Genomic DNA, 11,987 nt, shown 5'->3' with positions numbered 1-11,987 from the left:
GGCCGGGGGTGGTCTTGGTCTTATGCGGAAAGTCAGGAGGCATGGGATAGAGGGAAATTTGGCCAATTGGATAGAAAACTGGCTAACCGGTTGAAGTCAGAGAGTGGTGGTAGATGGTAAATATTCAGCCTGGAGCCCAGTTACAAGTGGAGTTCTGCAGGGATCAGTTCTGGGTCCTCTGCTGTTTGTAATTTTTATTAATGACTTAGATGAGGGAGTCGAAGGGTGGGTCAGTAAATTTGCAGATGATACGAAGATCGGTGGAGTTGTGGACAGTGAGGAGGGCTGTTGTCGGCTGCAGAGGGACTTAGATATGATGCAGAGCTGGGCTGAGGAGTGGCAGATGGAGTTCAACCCTGCCACGTGTGAGGTTGTCCATTTTGGAAGAACAAATAAGAATGCGGAATACAGGGTTAATGGTAGTGTTCTTAGTCAGGTGGAGGAACAGAGGGATCTTGGGGTCTATGTACATAGATCTTTGAAGGTTGCCACTCAGGTGGATAGAGTTTGTAAGAAGGCCTATGGAGTATTATCGTTCATTAGCAGAGGGATTGAATTCAAGAGTCGTGAAGTGATGTTGCAGCTGTACAGGACTTTGGTTAGGCCACAGTTGGCAGTTGGAGTACTGTGTGCAGTTCTGGTCGCTTCACTTTAGGAAAGATGTGGAAGCTTTGTAGAGGGTGCAGAGAAGATTTACCAGGATGTTGCCTGGAATGGAGAGGAAGTCGTACGAGGATAGGTTGAGAGTTCTCGGCCTTTTCTCGTTGGAACGGCGAAGGATGAGGGGTGACTTGATAGGGGTTTATAAGATGATCAGAGGAATAGATAGAGTAGACAGTCAGAAACTTTTTTCCCCGGGTACAACAGAGTGTTACAAGGGGACATAAATTTAAGGTGAAGGGTGGAAGGTATAGGGGAGATGTCAGGGGTGGGTTCTTTACCCAGAGAGTGGTGGGGGCATGGAATGCGCTGCCCGTGGGAGTGGTAGAGTCGGAATCATTGGCGACCTTTAAGCGGCATTTGGATAGGTACATGGATGGGTACTTAATCTAGGTTAGAATTTCGGCACAACATCGTGGGCCGAAGGGCCTGTTCTGTGCTGTATTGTTCTATGTTCTATGTTCTATGAAGCACTTCTACATGCACAGGGTGGGATAGAGTTGGAACTCTCTTCCACAAACAGCAGCTGATGCTGGATCAGTTGTTAGTTTTAAATCTGAGGTAGATCAATGTTTATTCAGCAACGATATTAAGGGGATGGGGGCTAAGGGCAGGTATATGGAGTTAGATCACAGCTCAGCCATAATCTTATTGAATGGCAAGTTGGCTCAGGAGGCTGAATGGCCTCCTCCTGTTCCTATATTTACTGACTGTGTAACACTGACGGTCTAGGATCCACCACTTGTGAGATGTAAATCATGTTTCCTATGTCCTTCCAACACAATAGCTGGATCAATATTGTTCATTATCCGGTGATTAATTATAAATTAGTGCACTCTTGCATTCCTTATCACAAATATTTTTGAGAAAGCCATACTGTATAAACAATGATGACACAAAATGAGCATTCATTCCAATTAATCTTTTGCTCACATGCATTTGAAATTAAAAGGTGTTCTTACCTGTTGAAACTTGGCACCTCATAACCATCAAATGAACTAAGACAATGAAAACAGGCTTTGATTACCACATGAGCCCGAGCTGTTGATCAAAGTATCATAAATGATTGACTGTAATAATATAATTTCATGGGTATTGTTCATCTGGGAGGCCTGGATGGGGAGGACATGGAGAAAATATTTCCATGAGTAGGAGAGATTGGGACCCAAGGGCACAGCCTCAGAGTGAGGGGACGATCCTTTAGGACTGAGATGAGGAGGAATTTCTTCAGCCAGATGATGGTGAATCTGTGGAACTGATTGCTGTAAAAGGCTGTAGAGGCCAATGAGTGTATTGAAGACAGAGTTAGATAAGTTTTTGATTGATAAGGGGATCAAGGGTTACAGGGAGAAGGCAGGAGAATGGGGTTGAGAAACATCAGCCGCCATCAAATGGTAGAGCAGAGTCACTGGGCCGAATGGTTGAATTCTGCTCCGAAATCTAATGGTCTTGAATATCACATGCACCGTTTGTACACTGTCCCCACACCTCACCTTTCGTATTTTAGTATCTCCTCATAGTGTGAGCAATGCAGTATGAGAAAGATTATAAATTGCAAAATAAAAAGGCCTCTCAATATTTTATAAGTTTCAATCAGATTGCACCTCATCCTTCTAAACTCCATGGTGTACAGACCCAGAGTCTTCAACCTCTCTTTATATGACGCATTCTTCATCCCCAGGATCTTTCCTGTAAACCCCCTCTGGACCCCGTCCAAGACCAGCACGGCCTTCCTTTGATACGGTGCCCAACACTGCTTACAATATTCCAAATGTGGTCTGACCAGAGCCTTATACAACCTCAGCAGGACATCTCTGCTCTTGTATTCTAATCCTCTCGAGATGAATGCTAACATTACATTTACCTTCTTAACTACGAACTGAAAGCTGCCTATGAACCTGAAGGGAATCCTGAACTCAGACTCCCAAGTCCCTTTGAGCTTCAAATTTCCAAAGCCTTTCCCCATTTGGAAAATAGTCTGGGCCTCTACTCTTCCTACTGAAGGCATTAAGCATTTACTTTGTTGCACAGATGGGAATGCTTTCACTTTAAACAACTCCAAACATAATGAATGAATGAATCATCAGTAACAAGGTTACAAATGAGTACAAACGGGTAAAAAAAAAGAGTTTGTTCGGTCACACAGCAAACAGTGCAGTTCTTAAATCCACATTCTCGAAGGGATGGGATAACACTGGGAGAGGATCCACAGAGAGATTTATCAGGATGTTACCATGGGGTCTGGAGAGGTTCAGGTATGGAGAGAGATTGGACGGACAGGGGTTGTTTTTCTCAGAGCAGAGGAGATTGAGGGAGAGGGTGGGGCCATGACTGAGGTATCTAAAATTATGAGGGAGCATTGGTAGGAGAGAGGAAGAAACTTTTCCCCCTTGATGGAGGGATCAGTGAGAGGGGAGGGGCCATAGATTGAAGGTAAGGGGGTTTACAGGGGGGTGTAAGGAAATGTTTCTTCAACCAGAGGATGGTGGGGAATCTGGAACTCACTGCCTGTAAGGGCGGGAGAGGTAGAAACCCTCATCACATTGAGGAAGGATTTAGATGTGCACTTGCGTTGCCAAGGCTATGGACCGAATGCTGGAGAAATGGGATTAGAGATAGTGAGGTGGTTGTTTTTGACTGGCACAGACATGATGGGCTGAAGGGCCTTTTTCTGTGCTGTAGACCTCTCTGACTTTAAATTTGAAGAACTACATACTTGAATTTATGAAAAGCAATAATGACCACAATGCCATTTTGATGCGAAGATGTACAGAATATCGGATTTGTTTCAAGGCCTTCCTTCTTTATGTCTCCAGCATAGCTTACTTCGACAACTTCTGTGAAATTAAGCAAAAAAATAATGAAATAATTCTTAACTGAGAGGCACTGGAAAATTCAGGGGGGATGGTTAGCTCCTCAGTTGGCTGGATGGTCAGTGTGTGATGTGGACTGATACCAACAGTGTGGCTTCATCCCCATGGTTACCATGAAGGTCTCTCCTTCACTACCTTTCCCCTCGCCTGACCTTCAGGTTAAACCACCATCAGGCACCTCACTCTTAATGGGAGAGCAGCCCAAAGTATGAAATACAATGAGCAGCTTTCAATTTGATGTGATATGATCAGGTCACATTCGAGGGACCGAGGTCCAAAATCTGTTCAAATGCAATCAATAAAAACCCAAAATTAAGTGTGTAATGAAAAATCAAAATCTCACCAAAAGCTTTTTATCTGGCATCAATTATGTGTAACGTGATCAAGGTAATATTTATGCTTAAAAGTGTGCACAGTTCACAATACTTCTAATTCATTAGCGAGGTGACTGAGGTGTCAGTGGGGGAGCACTTTGGGGCCAGCGACCATAGTTCTATTAGTTTTAAAATAGTGATGGAAAAGGATAGACCAGATCGAAAAGTTGAAGTTCTAAATTGGAGAAAGGCCAATTTTGACGGTATTAGGCAAGAACTTTCAAAAGCTGACTGGAGGCAGATGTTCGCAGGTAAAGGGACGGCTGGAAAATGGGAAGCCTTCAGAAATGAGATAACAAGAATCTAGAGAAAGTATATTCCTGTCAGGGTGGAAGGGAAGGCTGGCAGGTATAGGGAATGCCAAATGATATCTTCATACATTACTCAATATTATACTTGCATGACAATTTGTAGTGTAATATTGTTCAGTCTTTTAATATCCCTGATTCGTTTGTTACAAATTTCACTTTAGTTTCCTTTACTTTGCACTGTCACTTTGAGATGCTGACAGACAGTTAACCTGAAGAAATGAACAAAATACACTGCAAAGTATTGACCTGGTTTATTTGAAATGGATATTGATAGTCTAAGTGAATGGGCAAAACTGTAGTGAGATCAATGCAAGCAAGTGTGACGTTCTCCATAATGGATTGAGAAAGGATCAGGGTACTTTCCTGATGGTACAGTGTTAAATGCAGTGGAGATCCACAGAGATTTGGGAGTTCAGGTTCAGAGGTAGCTAAAATAATCAAAGTTAAAAATCACACAACACCAGGTTATAGTCCAACAGGTTTAATTGGAAGCATTAGCTTTTGGAGCGCTGCTCCTTCATCAGGTGGCGTTCCGAAAGCTAGTGTTTCCAATCAAACTGTTGGACCAAAACCTGGTGTTGTGTGATTTTTAACTTTGTACACCCTAGTCCAACACTGGCATCTCCAAATCATAAAATAATCAAGGCAGCTAATGGAATGCTGGCCTTTATGTCTCGAGGACTGGAATACGAAGATGCAGAGGTTCTGCTGCAGTGACACAAACCCTGGTTAGACTCCACTTGGAGCTGATCTGGGCACCACACTTCAGGAAGGATATATTGGCCAAGAGGGAGAACAATGTATGTTGACAAGAATGATTCCTGGACTTCAGGGGTTAAATTATGAGGAACCATTACACAAATTAGGGCTGTTTTCTCTCGAATTTAGATATTTAAAATGTAATCTGATTGACATCTTTAAAATGTTAACAGTTAAAGGCAGGGTAGATAAAGAGACACTGGTTGAGGATTCTAGAACTAGGAAGGGTATAGTCAGAGAATTCGGGCAAACCTTTCAGGGGAGATGTGAGGAAGCTCTTCTCCATACAAAGGGTCATAAAGATTTGGAACTCTCTTCCACAAACTGCAGTGGATGCTGGATTTTAAATCAGAGAGAGACACGCTTTTGTTGAGCAAAGGTATTAAGGAATAGGGGCACAAGGCAGGTATGTGGAGTTAGACCACAGATGAGCCATTAAATGGTGGAACAGGATTGAGGGACTGAATGGCTTACTCCTGTCGCTATGCTCCGATCCTCCTGCAAATTGCTATATTCTTTTACACAGAGTCCTCATCAGCGTTCTGTCTGCACCACTGGAACAGAATCTTCATGTTAAAGACGTTCAATTATATCCTTATACTTCTTCTCTCTTTGATAACTCTGACTTTACTCTCAGCGCCCATCACGAACACAATAATAATGTTTGAGATGAAATTTGGGAACTCTCTATTTAAGCTGCTTAACTTCTTGTTTATCCCTTTACAATATTCTTTACAAGCAACATTGTTGCACAGAAAGATTCACTAAATGGGAACAAGTCTGGCCATTTTGAACCCCAGTCTTGTTTTAGCACTCCATAGAAGACGGATCAGAAAGAGAACAGAAAGATCCAGGAAAAAGTTTCCCAACACTTCAGTGATGACAGAAACATGCCACCTCGAACGTTAACAAGATGAGCATCCACTGTACCAACAGCCGACTTGTATCCCAATATCAGTGAGACATCCTCAACTGTCACTATCGTATACTTTATTTAGCTAACTCTTCAACTGTTCTGGAATCCACATTCTAGGAGGAATGTGATAGCCCTGGGAGAAGATTACAGACTACAGTGTGGAAACAGGCCCTTCAGCCCAAACAGTCCACACCGACCCCCTGAAGAGTAACCCGGCCAGACCCATTACCCTCTGACTAATAGACCTAACACTGTGGGCAATTTAGCATGACCAATTCACCTAACCTGCAGGAGGAAACCCACACAGACACAGGGCGAATGTGCAAACTCTGTACAGACAGTTGCCCGAGGCTAGAATTGAACTTAGGTCTCTGGTGCTGTGAGGCTGCAGTACTAACCACTGAGCCACTGTGCCGCGAGGGAGGTTAATCAGGACGTTGTCTTAGGGCTGGAGAGTTTCAGTGATGGAGAGAGATGGACAGACTGGAGTATTTTTCCACAGTGCAGAGGAGATTGAGAGAGGGGATGGGAGGCAACACATGACAACTACTTCCAATATTCCAAATATGGTCTGACTAGGGCCTTATACAGCCTCATCAGGGCATCTCTGCTCTTGTATTCTAACCCTCTCGAAATGAATGCTGACATTGCATTTGCCTTCTTAAATGCCAACTGAAGCTGCCTGTTAACTTGAAATGAATCCTGAATTCAGACTCCTAAGTCCCTTTGTGCTTCAGATTTCTGCAGCCTTTTCCCATTTTGAAAAAATTGGCCCATCTATTCTTCCTGCCAAAGTAGGTCACCTCACACTGATCCACATTGTACTCCATCACTGTATTCATTCCAATAAGGTGCCAGGCTCAAAGGATGGGATTACTCAGGGCAGGAGGTGCCAAGGAAAACCCACAGAGGTGAGCCCACACCTTGGCTAGTTACACCGGCCACGGGCAGTAGGGGGAGGTCTCTCAGAGAGCAGTGCTCCTCAGGCAGACCCTGAAGACACCTTTCTTACCCCCAGCTGGCCGGAGTGGGTTATTGTGTGCAGCTCTGATTGCCCTACTGTAGGGAGAATGTTGTTAAATTGGAGAGAGTTCAGAAAAGATTTACCAAGATAGTGTTGGGACTGCAGGGTTTGAGTTAGAAGGAGAGGCTAGATAGGAGTGGGCCTCTTTCCCTGGAGCATAGGAGGCTGAGAAGTGACCTTGTAGAGGTTTAAAAAATGACAAGGGGCATAGACAAGGTGAAATCCAAGGTCTTTTCCCCAGGGTAGGGGGATCCAAAACTTGAGAGAATAGGTTTCAGATGAGAGGGGAAAGATTTAAAAGGAACATGAGCAGCAACCATTCCTTACAGAGGGTGGTGCTTGTATGGAGTGACCTGCCAGAGGAAATGGTGGACTGGAAGAACTACAAGACATTTAGACACGTACATGAGTAGGAAAGGTTTAGACGGATATCGGCCAAACACAGGTAAATGGGACTTGTTCAGTTTAGAAAACCTGGTCAGCATGGATGAGTTGGGCCGAAGGGTCTGTCCCAATGCTGAATTACTCTGTGACAGATAGAAGACGGATCAGAAAGAGAACAGAAAGATCCAGGAAAAAGTTTCCCAACACTTCAGTGATGACAGAAACATGCCACCTCGAACGTTAACAAGATGAGCATCCACTGTACCAACAGCCGACTGTATCCCAATATCAGTGAGACATCCTCAACTGTCACTATCGTATACTTTATTTAGCTAACTCATGTACCATATCTAAACTACTGCAAACTCAATAAACAAATTGCTTACAACCCATCGATTTCTTAAAAGGTAAAGTCATTGTTGTCCTAATTTTTCATTAGCAGGGAGAGAGACAATTGGGTGGTGGTTTCACTGAGGGTCATTATGGTTTGGGTGAGGAGAGAGGTTGAGAAGGAGAGTTTGTCACGGTAACCTCAGCTGGTGTGGGAATTGAACCCACAATGTTAAGCATCATTCACCATTCATTTTGGTCGTGCAGTTTGGTAGAAGAAACACTGAGAGACAATCCAGGTTCAGTGATCCATCTTTGAGGAAGTACAGGAGCAGAGTGATCTCAGGATTCACTTACATGATTCTCTGAAGGTAACCAGGGAAGTTGAAACAGTTGTTAAGAAGGCTTATAGGAACCTCGGGATTATAAATTGTATCATTGAGTATAAAAGCAACAAAGAAATCATTGGTGGGGCCACATCTGGAGCATTGTGTTCAGTTCTGGACACATAATTTAAGGAAGGATGTTAAAACCCTGGGAAGAGTTCAAAGGAAATTTACAAAAATGATGCAGGAATGAAGCATTTTATATACAAGGAAAGATTAGAGAAATTGGGCTTGTTCTCCTTGGAGCAGAGTAGATGAAGAGGTGACCTTATTGAGGTGTTCAGCTTTATGAAAGGGAAAGAAGGATATTCTGTTTCAACACATTGATATATCAGTAAGGGTCACAACCTTTCAGCAAGAGGGTGAGGAGAAGGATGAGGAGAAACTTCTTTACTCAGAGAGTATTAGAATTTGGACTGCGTTGCCTGAGAGAGTGGTGGAGGTAGATATTTAGGAGGTTTCAAAAGAGGCTGGATGAATATTTGAAGTGATGACATTAAAGGGCTATGGAGATATGGCTGGAGAACAAGAGTAGCTGGGTACCTCCTTCGGGAGCTGGTACAGATATAATGGGTTGAATGGCCTCCAGTACTATAAACTTCTATGGTTATGTAAGCATCCAGCCAACCGAGCTAGGTGATTGACAAACAGCAATCACAAATAGCATTGCATTGCATTGTATCACACATTAGTCTGAGTCCACTGTGAGGGTCAATGGACTCAGAGAGAGAGACAGAGAGAGAGAGAGAGACAGAGAGACAGAGAGACAGAGAGAGAGAGAGAGAGAGTGAGAGAGAGAGAGAAAAAACAGCCCTAAGTTTAGTTGAGTTTAGTTTGAGCCCAATGGAGATCAGGATGTTAACGTTGGCTGAGAATCAGTCGCTAGATTTATAAAAGCCAAATGAGGAAATGATTTTGCATTTCAAGATGCTGGATATCTCAATTTTAGCAGAGACTGCCTAAGTGACCTTGAGGTGCTATTGCTATGCATTTGCAAATGGTTCACCCGGAAGTGGCTGAGACCAAAATATTGTGTTTTCAAGGAGAAGGGAGATGTAGCACCTCAGTCAAAAGGGACCAAGGGCAATGGGGAGAGGATGGGATTAGGGTATTGATCTCAGAGATCTGCCACAATCCCAGTGATTGCTGGAGCAGGCTCAAGGGGCCAAATGGTGTACTCATTATTGACTTTCGGCAGGATGTTACTCATGTCCCCCCCTATACCTTAACTGCACAGAGATGGAACGAATGGAGAGCGTCAAGCTCCTGGGAGTGGTCATCCACAACAAGCTTTCTTGGACTCTTCATGTGGACGTACTGGTTACAAAGGCCCAACAATGTCTCTTCTCCCTCAGGCAGCTGAGGAAATTTGGAATGATGGGAATACCCTTGCCAACTTTTATAGGTGTGCCATCGAGAGCGCTCTGTCTGGGTGTATCAGATTTTGCTGCTCGTCGGATGCTGTCTGAATTGCTGTGCTCTTCCAGCACCACTGATCCAGAATCTGGTTTCCAGCATCTGCAGTCATTGTTTTTACCTGGGTGTATCGCTATCTGGTATGGCAACTGTACCATTCAAGATTGGAGACAGTTACAGGGAGTGGTGAACTCGGCCCGGACAAACACAAAGACCAACCTCCCATCTACAGAATCCACCTACCAGGCCCGCTGTCAAGGAAAGGCTGCCAGCATTCTCATAGATCCATCCCACCCTGGCAATGTTTTTCTACAACCTCTACCATTGGGGAGAGGGTACAGAAGTCTGAACACACGCACCAGCTGATTTCACAACAGTTTCTACCCTTCTGTTAGAATACTGAATGGACTCACAAACTCTTAACATTCGCCTGTACCTGTGTTTTATTTTTGCCGCTGTTTACCTGTTATTTACTATCTTTGCTGCTTAACTCCGTGATCTGCCTTTGTTGCTTATGAGTCAAAGCTTTTCACTGTGCCTCGGTACACGTAACAATAACTTCAATTCAAGTCAATCCAATTCAGAGTTTGCACAAAGCTGGGAGGGAGGGGTAGCTGTGAAGGAGGATGCAGAGATGCTTCAGTGTGACCAGCACCAGCTGGGAGTGGGCCAGTGCAGGGCAGATGCAGTTTAACATGGATCAATGTGAGGTTACCCACTCAGGGAGCAAAACGATTGTTATCCAAATGGCTGTAAACTGACAAAGGCAGAGAGCTGGGTGTCTCTTGTACACTAGTCGCTGAAAGTGAGCATTGCAGGAGCAGCAGGCAGTGAAGGCGGCAAATGGGATGTTGGCCTACGTAGCGAGAGGATTCAAGGCTAAGAGCAGGGATGTCTTGCTCCAATTGTACAGGGTGAGAGTATACCCTGGAGTATTGTGTGCAGTTTGGGTCTCCTTATCTGAGGAAGGATGTTCTGGCTACGGAGGAAGACCAGTGAAGGTTGACCAGACTGATTCATGGGATGGCAGGGCTCATGCATAAAGAGAGAATGGATCCATTGGTATTATATTCAGGGGAATTGAGAAAAATGATGAGGGAATCTAAAAGAAACCTGTGAAATTCTAACAAGACTAGACATGCCAAATACAAGAAGGATGTTCCCTATGGGATGGGGGAGGGGAGGTGCAGAACCAGGAAGTCACAGTCTAAACAAGATGTGGTCAGACTGGGATGAGGAGAAATGTCTTCACCCAGAGAGTGGGGAGCCTGTAAACATCTGTGCCACAGAAAGTGGTCAGGGCCAGAACATTGAACTTTGTTCATAGAGATGGATCGAGTTCATGTGGCGAAAGGGACCAAGGTATACGAAGGGAGGGTGGGATGAGGGTTTGAGCTTGATGATCTGTCATTATCGTACAGGAAGGTGGAACAGGCTGGAGGCGCTGGATAGCCTACTCCTGCTCATAGTTTCTATGAGAATACTCATTTTCTGATTGTTCCTGTAGCCACGGTATTTATATGGCCATTTCCTGGTTCCACACAGAACAAATTCAGCATATAATAAGTAGAAGGGGTGAATGGTTGAATTTTCCTTTTCAATAGTCCACCATTGATTGACAGTTGTGTGATGATTTATCAGCCCAACCGTCAATACTCTCTGGGTCCGGCTGCATTCGGATGAAGATTCATTTTCTGAGGAATCGTGGTTGATGCTGATCGTGGTCTGTAACAACCACCAATATCTTCCAATGTGCCCCTGAAGACTCCAAGCAGTTGTCTATTTTAACTGTTTCCAGATCTTTCTGCATTCTACAAGCTGCTAACCCCTCAGTGGGTTCATGGGAAGGGAATGAGCAGAGGAATTCCATGTCCAAATTTGACCTGATGCCAGATGGGGGTCTCAAATGACATTTGGGGTCTTCTAGGATTACACCTCTTCCCACCCTACCTCCTGCAAAATGCCATCCCGTATTCCCAATTCCTCTGTCTCTGCCCAGGAGGAGCGGTTCCACCACAGAACACATCAGATGGCCTCCTTCTTTAGAGACCGCAATTTCCCTTCCCACGTGGTTAAAGATGCCCTCCAACACATCTCATCCACATCCCGCACCTCCGCCCTCAGACCCCACCCCTCCAATCGTAATAAGGACAGAATGCCCTGGTGCTCACTTTCTACCCTACCAACCTTCGCATAAACCAAATCATCTGCCAACATTTCCGCCAACTCCAAACAGACCCCACTACAAGGGATATATTTCCCTCCCACCCCTTTCCGCCTTCCACAAAGATCATTCCCTCCGTGACTACCTGGTCAGGTCCACGCCACCTTTAACCCACCCTCCCATCCTGGCACCTTCCCCTGCCACCGCAGGAATTGCAAAACCTGCGCCCACACCTCGTCCCTCACCTCCATCCAAGGCCCTAAAAGAGCCTTCCACATCCATCAAAGTTTCACCTGCACATCGATCAATATCATTTATTGTATCCGATGCTCCCGATGCAGTCTCCTCTACACTGGGGAGACTGGACGCCTCCTCGCAGAGCGCTTTAGG

General features: G+C 44.7%; 1 long non-coding RNA gene across 1 annotated transcript in view; it reads right to left on the bottom strand.

The window, feature by feature from the left end:
- Positions 1–11,987, bottom strand: part of LOC122544261 — a 48,410-nt gene that overhangs the window by 27,088 nt on the left and 9,335 nt on the right. Inside the window, exon 2 of the long non-coding RNA XR_006310303.1 lies at positions 1,623–1,658. This is a non-coding gene — a long non-coding RNA (uncharacterized LOC122544261). The remainder of the gene's footprint in view (positions 1–1,622; positions 1,659–11,987) is intronic.

This window comes from Chiloscyllium plagiosum, chromosome 47 (genome assembly GCF_004010195.1).
Source record: "Chiloscyllium plagiosum isolate BGI_BamShark_2017 chromosome 47, ASM401019v2, whole genome shotgun sequence".
NCBI classification, from domain to species: Eukaryota; Metazoa; Chordata; class Chondrichthyes; order Orectolobiformes; family Hemiscylliidae; genus Chiloscyllium; species Chiloscyllium plagiosum.
Note: the sequence above shows the minus strand (reverse complement) of the source record. Positions and strands in the feature narration are given on the sequence as shown.